This window comes from Lemur catta, chromosome 6 (genome assembly GCF_020740605.2).
Source record: "Lemur catta isolate mLemCat1 chromosome 6, mLemCat1.pri, whole genome shotgun sequence".
Lineage (NCBI taxonomy): Eukaryota > Metazoa > Chordata > Mammalia > Primates > Lemuridae > Lemur > Lemur catta.
Window position 1 is genome coordinate 82,018,060 of NC_059133.1, and position 15,122 is coordinate 82,033,181.

The 15,122-nt window shown below is 43.6% G+C and overlaps 1 pseudogene; it reads right to left on the bottom strand.

Moving 5' to 3' along the window:
• Positions 1–11,608: 11,608 nt before the first annotated feature.
• Positions 11,609–13,920, bottom strand: LOC123640584 (annotated as a pseudogene).
• Between the last annotated feature and the right edge of the window lie 1,202 nt (positions 13,921–15,122).

A 15,122-nucleotide genomic window follows, 5' to 3' on the forward strand; every position in this document is an offset into this window, starting at 1 on the left:
CAGTTCCATCGGATGTGGTCCCGTACACCTACAGTGCCACATGCCTTCCTGCTCTCTAACTCCCTCTTTCAATCATGGGGAAAATAATGATGCAAAAGTCTGTCACTGTCTCAGACATATCACTGAAATTACATTTGTTAGTTGACTGACTGTTACAGTGGGTTCTGTGATGGGTACCCAGACCCCACTCAGGACAGAAAGGTTTATTCTCCAGCAGCTAGAAGTGCAGCTGGCAGATAGCTCTCAAGCCTTCTCGTGGAATTACCTTCAGCTGAAGATACCTACACCACTCATCAACACAGCCCCATAAAATGACTGGTCAGTGCATGAGGTTAACAATCCCAATTGTCCCCTCACCCCAATTCTGAAAAGCTTTGAAGGGCCATCCCAACTTCTCAGCCCCCCTGGAGTTGTCTGAGCCTATGTGGAGACTAAATCACAGCCTAACTTCTCCCTCTGCCCAATCCTCCTTCCTATGCTTCCACAAAAATGTTGGCCCCAAAAGTACTTCCCAGGAAGTTTCTTGCATGCTAATCTCTTTCCCAGAGTCTGTGTCAGTTGGCATCAGTAATCTCATGAAAAAAGAACAGGGTATTATGGGATATCAGTGTTAGAATATTCTCTAGTTGGCAGGCAAGGAAGACCTCACCACTGGTGGTAGATTCTAGATACTTCCAGGTCCTCCATACACCTTCCCCTCACCTACCCATCATATACCAGAAGGAAGCAAAAAAGAATATGCATGAAACTGGATTCTAAGAAAGATGGATCAAAGTGGACACTATAATTGTTACTTTTACCAGTGTTGCAGTAGGATGATATAACAGTGGAAAGATGTATCAGAACTTTGACGATTTGAGGGAAACAGAAATTCTAAGGAAAATAGAATTAGGTGGTAGTTCCTAGGGACAACCGATGCTCTGGAGAAACAGAAAATGAAAAGCTGATCTTATAAATCATCAATTAAAAGCAAAGTGTGTGGAGAATTGGTATTCAATGGGTATAAAGTTTGAGGTATGCAAGATGATTATGTTCTAGCCATCTACTGTACAACATTGTGCTTATAATTAACAATACAGGCCAGGCGCGGTGGCTCATGCCTGTAATCCTAGCACTCTGGGAGGCCGAGGCGGGTGGATCGCTCGAGGTCAGGAGTTCGAGACCAGCCTGAGCAAGAGGGAGACCCCGTCTCTACTAAAAATAGAAAGAAATTATCTGGCCAACTAAAAATCTATATAGAAAAAAAAATTAGCCGGGCATAGTGGCGCATGCCTGTAGTCCCAGCTACTTGGGAGGCTGAGGCAGGAGGATCACTTAAGCCGAGGAGTCTGAGGTTGCTGTGAGCTAGGCCGACGCCACGGCACTCATTCTAGCCTGGCCAACAGAGCGAGACTCTGTCTCAAAAAAAAAAAAAAAACAATACTATATTGTACACTTAAAATTTTGTTGAGAAGGTAGATCTTGGCTGGGTGTGGTGGCTCATGCCTATAATCCTAGCACTTTGGGAGGCTGAAACAGGAGGACTACTTGAGGGCAGGAGTCCAAGACCAGTCTGAGCAACATAGTAAGACACCCCCCCATACACAAAAAATAGAAAAACTAGCTGGGCTTGGTGATATGTACCTATAGTCCCAGACACTTGGGAGGCTGAGGCCCGAGGATCACTTGAGCCCAGGAATTTGAGGTTGCAGTGAGCTATGATGATGATGCCACTGTAGCCCAAGCAACAGAGTGAGATCCTTTCTCAAAAGAAAATAAAAATAAAGAAGGTAGATCTCATGTTAAATGTTCATAGTTTAAAGAAAAAAAATCCACAGGGGAAAAAAAGCTAAGTGTGAAACAGAGTTAGAAGACTTATACTTCCCAATTTCAAAATCTACTACAAAGATGAAGTAATCAAGACAGTGTAGTACTGACATAAAGGTATACATATAGACCAATGGGGTCCAAAAATAAACCCATACACTTATAGCCAATTATTTTTTGTCATTGATGCCAAATTGATTCAAGAGAGAAAGAAGAATCTCTTAAACAAGTGGTTATTGGGACAACTGGATAGCCACATGCACAAGAATAAAACTGAACCCCTACCTCACATTGTATATAAAAATTAACTTAAAATGGATCAAATGTTTAAATTTAAGAGCTTAAAAATCTAAAACTCTTAGAAGAAAACATAGAAGCAAATCTTCATGGCCTTGGATTTGACAATGGTTTCTTAAATATAAACCCAAAAGCAACAAAAGAAAAATAGCTACATTAAACTTCACTAAAATTAAAAACTTTTGTGTTTTAAAGTACATTATTACTAGAGTGAAAAGACGACACACAGAATGGGAGAAAATATTTGTAAATCACATATCTACAAAAGGTTTAATATCAAAGAACACCTACAACTCAACAAAAAGACAAAAAACCCAAATGAAATACGGATAAAGAATTTGAATGGGGGAGAGGGGATGGGTATATACATACATAATGAGTGCGATGCGCACTGTCTAGGGGATGGACACGTTTGAAGCTCTGACTCAGGGGAGTGGGGGACAAGCGCAATATATGTAACCTAAACTTTTGTACCCCCACAATATGCTGAAATAATAAAAAATAATAAAATAAATAAAAAATTTAAAAAAAGAATTTGAATAGACATTTCTCCAAAGAAAATATACAAATGGGCAATAAGTACATGTTATTCATCATTAGTCATTAGGGAAATGCAAATCAAAACCACACTTTAATACCACTTCAATATCACTTCACACCCACTCGGATGACTATGGTCAAAAAACAGACTATAACAAGTGTTGGCCATGACATAGAGAAACTGGAACTGTCTTATATTACTGTTAGAAATGTAAGATCGTGCAGCTGTTTTGGAAAATAGTCTGGCAGTTCCAAACAAAGTCAAACATGGAGTTACCATATGATCCAGCACTTCTGCTCTTAGGTATATGCCCAAGAGAATTAAAAACATATGTTCACCCAAAAAAATGTGTGCATCAATGTTCATAGCAGCATTCATTATTCATAATAGCCAAATGTGGAAACAACCCAAATATCCATCAAGTGATGAATGGGTAAATAAAATGTGGTATAGCCATGAAGTGGAATATTATTCAATCATAGAAAGGAATGAAATACGGATACATACTTCCTCAATGAACCCTGAAAACATTATCCTGAGTGAAAGAAGACAGACATAAAAGGCCACATATTGTGTGAAAACATTTTTATGGAATGTCCAGAATAGGCAAATCCATAGAGACACAATGTAGATTAATGGTTTCCGGGAACTGGGAGGAGGAGGAAAGGAGTGATTGATAAAGAGCTCAGGGTTTCTCTCTGGGGTGATGGAAATGGTTGGGAATAGCAGTGATGTTTGTACAACTTTGTGAATATGATAAAAAAAAAAAAACACAGAACTGTACACGTTAAAGGGTAAATTTTATGATATGTGAATTACACTCAATTTTTTAAAATCTATGGTTTAGGGGAAAAAATAAACACCTAAGTATGAAAGCCAGTGAGTCTCCCTGGCAGCACATAAAGAGAATTTTATCTCCTGCAGCTGGAGGTCAGAGAAAGCTGAGGAACAAGTCCAGTACTTAACAAAGTTCTAAAGAAGGTTAAATCTCAACCTAGAAAAATCTGCTATACCAAGGTCAAGACCGTAATTGGCAAAAAATGGGACTGTAAGATATGGAATGGGAGTCATCTAGGATGATGTATTATAAATCTGGAATCCCCAGATTCCTCTGAGTCCTCCAAGCCTGCAGAAGGGGTCCACTCCTCCCTTTGAGGACAAATACTTCATTCTTGCTCAAAGACAATGTGGAGGCTCCTTCCTAAAAGAAAACAAGTGCCCCCACTCCAAGATCTCTTCCCACTTTCCCTCACTATAGCATCAATAACCAGGGTTAAGTCACATTACTCATCCAGGAAAGAGATGGGCCTGCGAAAGGAGAAAAGAGACTATATTCCAAAAAAACTGCAAGACATAGCCTACATGTACTGACAGTAGCCAGCAAAATAAATATGGGAATAAGTGGGGGTGGGTCAGAACCCAGGGAAGAGTTTATCAATATTGGCATGCTTTGTTTAGGATATAGGGGTTAGTATCCTGGCAGCACCCTTGGATGTAGTGTTAATATGCTGCTAGCCTGGCTCTCAGGGCTTATAGAAAGTGATGGCCCACACTTAGTGAAGCAAATTTCTCAGAACTCCCATGGCAGACAGTGGAAGAAGGGACCCATGGCTCCTAGGATGTTAGCAGATAAACTATAAGTCAGACAACCCACCAGATAACTATTCTCTATGGAAGGACCCAAGCATAACTTCAATTGCCAAAGAAATAAAATATGTGCTGTTAAGAAGTGGTATACTCCAAATCCATCTCCATAGAAAGAATACAGGGGTCTGGGAATCAAGGGGTTGAAGCAGCAGTTGTTCCACTTGCCTTCCCTTCCAGTGACCCACTTGTAGAATTTGCACTTCCCATCCTTGAAACTCTAGTTTCTGTTCGTTTTGTGGTTCCTGGCTCCCAAAGGAGACCCAGCAATTTCCATGCTACGGCTGGTACTCAGGCACTTCAGGGTCTTTGTGCCAAGGAAGCAGAGTGCAAGAAGAGCAATCATCATCCTGTCAAGAATAAGTGACTCTGATCATCAGGAGGTGATAGGGTAGGAAGGAATATATCTGGCAGCCAGGTGATCCATTTGGACATCTCTGAGTGTATGCTTTTGACCAAATCTGAAGGTAAATTCATGAGTGCAGCAGCTATAGCCTGAAAGGGGCATAGTGACCAGGGTATCAGATACCTCAGAGGTGAGGGTCTGAGCACTCCAAAAGATACAGCACCGGGACCAGAAGAGATGCTAGCTGAAGGTGAGGGGAGCCCCAATTGCCACTCAAGCCCACTCTGTCAAAGGGACCACAGTTCATCTCTAACTGTCCTTTTATAAGCATCCCCCATGGAAACGGGCCTGGCATAATCATAGAGGACCCGTTCCCAGAAGTTGTATGAAAAAGTGGATTTGGGCAGCAGAAGGGGTGGACTGAAGTGGGATGTTTGCAATGTGGAGCCCAGTGCCCTCAGGACTGAAGACTTGCTTTTCCTGCTGCAGAAGTGTTGCCAGCTAGCAGCCCTCAACTGTGAGGCCTTTCTAGAAATTGCCCTCCGTTAAGGAGAGGCTCCTAGCCAGCAGCCATCTGCATCAATGACAGATCATCATGGCTTTATAACAGCCTGGCCCCCTCACCTCATACAGGACAACCCTGAAGGGCGCCAGGGCACCCACCCTGCGCAGTGGTCTTTGTTGAGATTGCATCACAACCTAGTAGCTCTTTGTGCTCAATCCTGCCTCCTTCTCTTCTCCCACAATTGTTGATCTTGAAAGCACTCCCCAAAGTCTTCCCGCTTGCAAATTTCTGTCTCAGAGATTGCTCTCTGGGAGACTTAACCTGCAATATTTATAATTATACCACAATAAAAATAAATTTCAGACGACACTGCATTTCGGCTCATCTCTTAATGCTGCTAAGTTACGTTTTAATCATCTCTGATTAACTTATTATCAAATACCCCCCAAAGAAGATTAGAGAACATTTCCTACATTTTTCAAGGCTCCAAAAGCCTACCCAGACTATCTTTAGTCTCAATAAATGACCTCACTTCACAGAAATCAAGGCTAAACATTATTTCTTTTAACCTCCTTCCTCCCACTCCTAAATTTCTTTGTGTGCTGACACATACTTTTCTCCTTTCTTCCTTTCTCAGTTAATAAAGTGTCTCTTTCCATACCAAAGTGAATTCATACTACTTAGTTCTCTACCCTATGGTTTCCTGACTTCTACAAAACAATTTTTCATCGAAGTTTTTAATCTTTCCATCTGAAAGTTTCCTTCCTTTCAGTTTATTAATATCTAAAACATTATTTCATCAAAATCTTTAATCTCTCCATACCAAAGTTTCCTTTTAGTCTATGAATATCATTGCCTATTAAAAAAACAAAAACAAAAACAAAACCTTGAGGTCTATTTTTTTCCTTAACATGTGTCTGTTTCTATCCTAGGCTTTCCCACTAACCAAGGTAGAGAAATCTATCACCACTGTATCTACTTCATTTTGGGACCATCCCTCAATAAACTGCAGTCTGAGTTCTGTCCACAGTTCTCTACTAAAACACCTCTCTGAGTAACTTCCTAACAGTCAAATCCAATGGCTTTTCCTTAGTTCTTTTCTTTCTCAACCACTCTATGGTATTTTACATTATTTGGCCTTGTTATATTCTTAAAAATCTTTCCTCATTACATTTTCCAAGAAGCTGTACTGCCCAAGATCTCTACTAAGCTCTTTAACCTCATTTTCTTAGTTTTTACTTCACACACTATGGGCACTCCCAAAGTTCTGTTCTTGATTCTTTTTTCTTCCAACTATAATCTTCCTCTCCTTTAGTGATCCCATTTTTCCTCCTCTTGACCTACAAAAACTATGACTCTCAAATGAAATAACCAATTTGGCACTTTCTCTTTATCTCTAAACCACATTTTTACCATGAAGTAATATGTTAATTATTAATTTCAAAATATTAATAACTATACTTTATTATGATATGAATGTTTCTATTCCCAGGAACTAAGCATTTATGCTAAATGTATGCTGCATATTCTCCATGCTGTTTCAGGATTTATTGAGATAATATGCATTTTACCTTTGACATATTGTACTATAATGTTAGGCTCCCTGAGAGTCAATTTTTTTTTTTTTTTTTTTGAGACAGAGTCTCACTCTGTTGCCCAGGCTAGAGTGCTGGGGCATCAGCCTAGCTCACTGTGACCTCAAACTCCTGGGCTCAAGCGATCCTCCTGCCTCAGCCTCCCAAGTAGCTGGGACTACAGGCATGCTCCACCATGCCTGGCTAATTTTTTTTCTGTGTATATTTTTAGTTGTCCAGCTAATTTCTTTCTATTTTTTTAGTAGAGACAGGGTCTTGCTCTTGCTCAGGCTGGTCTCAAACTCCTGACCTGGAGCAATCTTCCTGCCTCGGCCTCCCAGAGTGCTAGGATTACAGGCATGAGCCACCTCGCCCGGACAAGTCAATTATTTTTATGTGCCTGAAATAAATTCTGCTTTAAGATGTATTATTTTATTGATTTACTTTTTATTTTTCCTAGAGACAGAATCTCACTATGTTGCCCAGGCTGAATTCGAACTCCTGGGCTTAAGCAATCCTCCCACCTCAGTCTCCTGAGTAGCTGGGACAACAGGCACATGCCATCACACCTGCTTGATATCATTTTTTTTTATAACACACTGCTTGATAAAATTTTGCTCAAGATTTCAAAATCAATATGCATAAATGAAAATGACCCATAAATTTTATTGGAACTGTCTTCGCTGGGTTTTGTATTAGGGTTATTCTTTTCCTATACTCTGGAAAATTTTATAGAACATGAAAAGTGTCTGTTTCATAACAGTTCCAAGTACTCACCCATAACATCTTCTGAGTCTAGAACTCATTTTTTAAGATAGTTCTTTAAAGCATTACATTTCTTCCATGGTTTCTTATCTGTTTAGATTTTTTTTATTTCTTCCATATCAATTTTAGCTAGATAAAATGCAAAAACACTTTTTAAAATACATGCATGAGCTGGCAGAACAAAAAAAAAAAAAAATCTTAAGGGACCCAAATTTACATGAAAGCGGGAATCAGCTGGATTGATCCCTGGTGGCCACAAAATTGGGTTTTAACCGAATTCACACACAAGGGAAAGAGGACAGAGACTGGATTCTTTACAAAGTAGAGAATCAGATCAGAGAATCTGCATAAAGCTGTAAGTGAGTGAATTAGGGACAAACCCTTACAGGAAGCTACAATAGGTATCCTGCTATACCTTTGGCTCTGGAAGAAGAGGTATAAAAATTCTCATCTGAGAACCATAATCAAAAGCCCTCCTTTGGGTGAGATCAGGAATAGAATTTCTATTGCCTCTGTCATTGGAAAAACTCCAAACTGAAAGTAAGTTTAAAGTAGTCCTGGGTCAGTAGTGCCCTCCAGGTACCCAACAAAAGCAAACATATTATCTCTGGAGAAACACATTTAAACCCCACTTCTCAAATGATTTTCAAAAATAATTTTCACAAATAAAATTTCAAGCTTAGGAGCTCAACAATAAATATAACAAAAGAAAAGGAGAAACCAGCAACTATAAACAAAAATCAGCAAAATCAAGAAGATGTAGGATCATACATGTAACAATTATATATTTTGGATGATCAGATACAGAATAAAAAGAAATATATAATATATAATAAAAAATAAAATATTATGAAGAAAGAAGAGACTATCAAAATTGACCATGCAGATTTAAAGATAGAACCAGATAGAACTTGTAAAGATGAAAATACAATTGAAATTAGAAACTTAATGTCAGGTTAAATATATAAACAAACAAAGCTGAAGAAAGTAGAAAGCTGGGATATATTTTTGAAGAAACTATTCAGAAATTTCACAGATGGAAAATATGAAAAAGAAAAGATGATTAAGAAATAGGGAGAATAGAAAGAGAAAACAAGATGAGAAAATGCACAGAGAGCAAACATCACAGAGAAACCATGAGATGAAAAATTAAAACGAACTTAAGAGATAGGGGGCATAAAATGAAATAATTACAGTTTCAAGAGAAATCAGAGAGACAGCACAAAGCAATATTTAAATATGTAAAAGCTGATAATTTTCCAGAATTTATTTTTTTAAGTAAGAAAATATAAATCCTCAGAATCAGGAGGCAACTAATCCAAGGTAAATAAAAAGACATCCACACTTGGACACATCATTGTGAAATTATAAAACACCAAGACAAAGAGAAAAATCTTACAAGCCACCAGATAAGGAAACCACACACACACACACACACACACACACACACACTTACCTACAACAGAATGACATACTGATAACTAATCGTCCAAGAGCAACAATGGAAGTTAAAAGAATAGTGGAGTATCTTCAAAATGCTAAGAGAGCAACTTTCAGGTAGAATTATATTTCCCATTAACACTATCTCTCAAAAATACAGTTGAAATAAGAGTATTAAGAACAAAAACTCGGCCGGGCGTAGTGGCTCATGCCTGTAATCCTAGCCCTCTGGGAGGCCGAGGCGGGTGGATCGCTCGAGGTCAGGAGTTCGAGACCAGCCTGAGCGAGACCCGTCTCTACTAAAAAAAAAAATAGAAAGAAATTATCTGGCCAACTAAAAATATATATAGAAAAAATTAGCTGGGCATGGTGGCGCATGCCTGTAGTCCCAGCTACTCGGGAGGCTGAGGAAGGAGGATGGCTTGAGCTCAGGAGTTTGAGGTTGCTGTGAGCTGGGCTGATGCCATGGCACTCACTCTAGCCCGGGCAACAGAGTGAGACTCTGTCTCAAAAAAAAAAAAAAAAAAAGAACAAAAACTCAAAGAGTTTATTAACAACAGAAACAACAGACATCACTGGAGGAATGTCTTAAATATGCACTTCATGAAAAAGGAAAATAACATTTTAGGGAAGGGCTAAGATACAAAATATGCTAGCAATTTTAAAACATGATAAAAATTAGATGAATCTAAAAAAGCATTGTATAAATCAATAGCAATAACATCAAATTTGGGAGTTAAAATATTAATATGTAATGAAAACACTGAAACAATACTTGACTCTTATTTGTGAGGAGATTGATCAAAATTTAAGCATTCTAAGCCTTTGTATTGCCCAGAAGAAAGGTAACTACAAAAAGATTACAATAATGTGTACAACATCCCTGTTAGTAGAAGGGGAAATAAAAATAAAGAAAAAACAACTTAATCCAAAAGTAGACAACAGAAAGAAAAAAAGAAATAAGGCAGGCCAAATAAAAAGCCCAAAATAAGATGGTAGAAATGAATACAAATATATCAGTAATTACAATAAGTGGAAATGGAGTTGATTATTCTGCTAAAAGACAAAACCAGCCATTGGCTGTTTATAAAAGAAATACTTCCAATTTAAGGACAGAGTAACATTGAAACCATTTTAATAATAGTATAAAATATAAGTAATAAAAATATTATTATTTAGTGACTAGCTTATGGAGTTAAAAATTAATAGAGGAAAAATTCATAACATATTAGAATATAACTTGGAAGAGAGTTGAAAGAAAAGCTGAATGATCTTGTAATCATTAAAAACGTTCAATCAACAGTTAAAAGTTTCTCTCATCTCATAAAAAGAACCAAGAATTTATCCCACCTTTGCTATAAAAATTATTCCTCAGGGTAATCAAATAAATAATTGATGAAGGATAATTCCTTTCTATAAAAATATTCCAGTCAATAAGCAAGGAAGAATTTGTAGAATTAAAATATCACCATTTGACAGGGCGCGGTGGCTCACACCTGGAATCCTAGCACTCCGGGAGGCCGAGGCAGGAGGATCACTTGAGCTCAGGAGTTGGAGACTAGCCTGAGAAAGAGCGAGACCCTATCTCTACTAAAAATAGAAAAAAATTAGCCAGGCATGGTGACGCAGGCCTGTAGTCCCAGCTACTCAGAAGGCTGAGGCAGGAGGATTGCTTGAGCCCAGGAGTTTGAGGTTGCTGAGCTCACTCTAGCCTGGGCAACAGAGTGAGACCCTGTCTCAAAAAAATAAAAATAAAAAAAATCACCATGTGAAATCACTAATGAAATCATGAATCCAGGCAATGGTGATTAATGGCTGCAAAGTTACACTGTATAGTCAGCTCCATTGAGAAAATTGCATTTTGAGCAAAGACTTGAAAATGGTCTGGAAGTTCACCATGTGGATATCTGGGGGAAGAGTATTCTGGACAGTGGGAACAACCAGTGCCAAAGCTGTTCGGTGGGAGTCTGTCTGCAGGTTAAGAAGGAATGAATGGAAGAAGACTGTTTGAAGACTGATGGGGGCTCAGTTTTGAATATGTTACGTTTAAGATGTTCATAGGACACCCAAGTGAAGATGCCATGTAGGCAGTTGGATATAAACCTGCAGTTCTGGGACAGAAACAAAAATATGGATGCCATCAGCATATATTAGGTGGTACTTACAACCAGGGAACTGCACTAAGATCACCAAAGGAAGAAAAGTGATAGAAAGATGAAGACAACCAGGACTGAGTTTTGCAGACAGATCCAGCAGAAGACAACACTATGTATTGTGTTTATTTTTTATGAACGCAAAGAATATAAAATTCCATGTGTGGAGGGATTTTTGTCTTGTCTGTTCTGTCCCCTGACATATCACAAGTACACAGAACAGTGCTTGGCTTAGAAGGCACTCAATAACTATTTCTTGATAAGAATCTATAAATTATGGCCTTTATTTCACTTTAGAAATTATTCCATATGCTTAGGTTACAAAGATAGTCCTCTTTCTTTTTTTGTTAACTTTTAAAAATGAAATTTAGGCTGGGTGCAGTGGCTCACGCCTATAATCCTAGCACTCTGGGAGGCTGAGGCAGGAGGATTGCTTAAGCCCAGGAGTTTGAGGTTGCTGTGAGCTAGGCTGACGCCACCGCACTCTAGCCTGGGCAACAAAGCGACACTGTCTCAAAAAAAAAAAAAAAAAAAAAGATAACGGTCATCAGAACTGTCCCGAACAAGAAAAGAACCATCTGGCACATTCACATTTGCTAGCTTCCCCTCAGCCTCCCAGCGTGTGATTGATCCTCAGTACCATCTTTGTTTTGCAAGTTTTTTCAGCTCCTCTCTAAGGCTTGTCACAACCATGGGACCGCTACTTTGCACTGAGTCATAAACTCTTGCAACCCCAGGAGCAGAGTTAGGATCAAAATTCAAATGACGGCACATGCTTTCAGCCACGTGGACATCTGCGCCAGTGAGTCCACAGAAGTTCCTTTGGATTTGATTATTCTGCATTGGAGGTAGCAATGGTGAGAGTGGGGAACATCATCGTGACCCGCTCTGGGGCTCTGCAACATGACTCCTGCGGTGGCAATCAACGAGCCGTTCACGGGCTGCTCCACAGAGATCTCTGGGGCCACAACTAGGTCCTGGTCTACCCGATTGTCATCTTCAGGGAAAGAGCGCGCTCCCGCTTGAGGGGGAACCGCGGAGACTTCCACGGGAGAACCGTCCAGACAATAGCTACGCGATCCTTGCAGAGGCTACATCCGCTCATCTAAAGGCACGGGATGCTGAATGCAGAACTGAGGCAGAAGTGCAGCAACTGCAGGCACACGTTCATCCGGGTGGAGACGCGGGTCTCCGTTCTGGGAAGCGGAACTCTCAGTGAATCAGCCCGCGCCCGCACGCGGTCTCGCACTGAAGGCCATTCAGGCGGGACTCGGACCAGAAGGGGGAACCGAGGCTTTGCCTCTCCCCTCCGTCGTGATGCGCGTCTCCTCCTCGGAGTGTGGAGGTGGCAGAGGCCCGGCTGCGGGACTGCAGTGCCCACTGCGCAGGGAGCGGACCTTCTCGGCCTCACGTCTTCAAAGACCGTGGGTGCTGCGGGTGGGGGGGGTACCCCCTCGGCAGGTGCTGGGTGCTGCGGGGGGGAGGGTACCCCCTCGGCAGGTGCTGGGTGCTGCGGGGGGGAGGGTACCCTCTCGGCAGGTGCTGGGTGCTGCGGGGGGGGAGGGAACCCCCTCGGCAGGTGCTGGGTGCTGCGGGGGGGGGGGAGGGAACCCCCTCGGCAGGTGCTGGGTGCTGCGGGGGGAGGGTACCCCCTCGGCAGGTGCTGGGTGCTGCGGGGGGGGGGAGGGAACCCCCTCGGCAGGTGCTGGGTGCTGCGGGGGGGAGGGTGCCCCCTCAGCAGGTGCTGGGTGCTGCGGGGGGAGACAGGGTACCCCCTCGGCAGGTGCTGGATGCTGCGGGGGGGGACAGGGTACCCCCTCGGCAGGTGCTGGGTGCTGCGGGGGGGGGAGGGAACCCCCTCGGCAGGTGCTGGGTGCTGCGGGGGGGGGGGAGGGAACCCCCTCGGCAGGTGCTGGGTGCTGCGGGGGGAGGGTACCCCCTCGGCAGGTGCTGGGTGCTGCGGGGGGGGGAGGGAACCCCCTCGGCAGGTGCTGGGTGCTGCGGGGGGGAGGGTGCCCCCTCAGCAGGTGCTGGGTGCTGCGGGGGGAGACAGGGTACCCCCTCGGCAGGTGCTGGGTGCTGCGGGGGGGGACAGGGTACCCCCTCGGCAGGTGCTGGGTGCTGCGGGGGGGGAGGGAACCCCCTCGGCAGGTGCTGGGTGCTGCGGGGGGGGGAGGGAACCCCCTCGGCAGGTGCTGGGTGCTGCGGGGAGGGGGGGAGGGTACCCCCTCGGCAGGTGCTGGGTGCTGGGGGGGAGGGAACCCCCTCGGCAGGTGCTGGGTGCTGCGGGGGGGGAGGGAACCCCCTCGGCAGGTGCTGGGTGCTGCGGGGGGGGGAGGGAACCCCCTCGGCAGGTGCTGGGTGCTGCGGGGGGGGGGAGGGAACCCCCTCGGCAGGTGCTGGGTGCTGCGGGGGGGACAGGGTACCCCCTCGGCAGGTGCTGGGTGCTGCGGGGGGGGAGGGAACCCCCTCGGCAGGTGCTGGGTGCTGCGGGGGGGGAGAGGGAACCCCCTCGGCAGGTGCTGGGTGCTGGGGGGGGGGAGGGAACCCCCTCGGCAGGGCGCCCGGGGGCCGCGCTGGCCTTGCCTCTGGCTTCCGTTTCGCAGAAAGCCTCCTTTCTAACGTGCCCATCAGGCTTTCACTTTTCGATCTGGTTTTGCCACCTTTATCATCTTCACTGTCGGTGTCACAGCTGGCCATGTCTTCACCGGAGCAGCTACCAAATAAGGAATCATCTTTCCCAGAGTCACTGGCTACGATGGTTGTTGCACTACCGTGAAATCAGTTTCTTCTCTCCTTTTATTCAAGTTGAAAGATTTCCGGAAGGTTTTAAGACTCATTTTCTTCATTATGTACTAGTTACCCGATCCAAGGGGATCAACCTCTCTCTGGAATGTTATCCCCAAACATCTGGAGAGGCTGCCATGCTGCATCTGCGTATTTTCCCAGCTTCATTTAACCTTTGGGGCCATTTCTCGGGGGCGGCCCTGGCTCCGCTGCCTCGCCCAGCGCCTCGCCGGTCCTCTCCCTGCCGCTCCGGCGCCTCCTCCTCCCGCCTCCTGCCTCCCCCTCCTCCTCCTCCTCCTCCTCCTCCTCCTCCTCCTCCTCCTCCCCCTCCTCCTCCTCCTCCTCCTCCTCCTCCTCCTCCTCTTCCTCCTTCCTCCTTCTCCTCCTCCTCCTTTCTCCTGCCTCCTTCCCCTCCTTCTCCCGCCTCCTGCCTCCTTCCCCTCCTCCTCCTCCTCCTCCTCCTCCTTCCTCCTCCTCCTCCTCCTCCTCCTTCCTCCTTCCTCCTTCCCCTCCTCCTCGTTTCTCCTTCCTCCTTCTCCTCCTCTTCCCTCCTCCCTCCTCCTTCCTCCTTCACCTCCTCCTCCCGTCTCCTCCCTCCTCCTTCTCCTCCTCCTCCCGCCTCCTGCCTCCTCCTCCTCCTCCTCCTCCTCCTCCTCCTCCTCCTCCTCCTCCTCCTCCTCCTTCCTCCTTCTCCTCTTCCTCCTTCTCCTCCAGGAGGGGCGCGCAGCCGCCCCACGCCCACTCCTCCTACCTTCCCTTCTTTTCTTCAACATTCTACTTATATTCCCAACTGTGTTTTTAAAACTCAACTGATAACATTTGCATTCTACTTTGTAATCATAATTAAGTAGATAGTCCTCTTTCTTTTCTTCTAAGTATATTACATTTTTGCCTTTCACATCTACTCCATAACCCATATGGAATTGATTTTTTTGTGTGGCATAAAATAAGAATTGAATTTCATTTTCACACATCTCTTCATTTCTGGAGAATAAAGCCCAAAATTGTTAGCATGACATTCAAGGCACTTCATGATCAAGGTCCACTTTCTCTCCTGTTATCTCTGACTGCCACCCTGTGAAGCCTTGGATCAGCTATACCAAACTACTGGTAATTCTTGAGAATGTGAAATTATTAAAAGGTAAATCTGTATTTGTAGATAATATAACTGTACACCTAGAAAATCCCCAAAAACTATTTGAAAAACGTAAAATTAATAAACATTTAGAACAATCATTAAAATATTTGCACCATTAAAATGTTT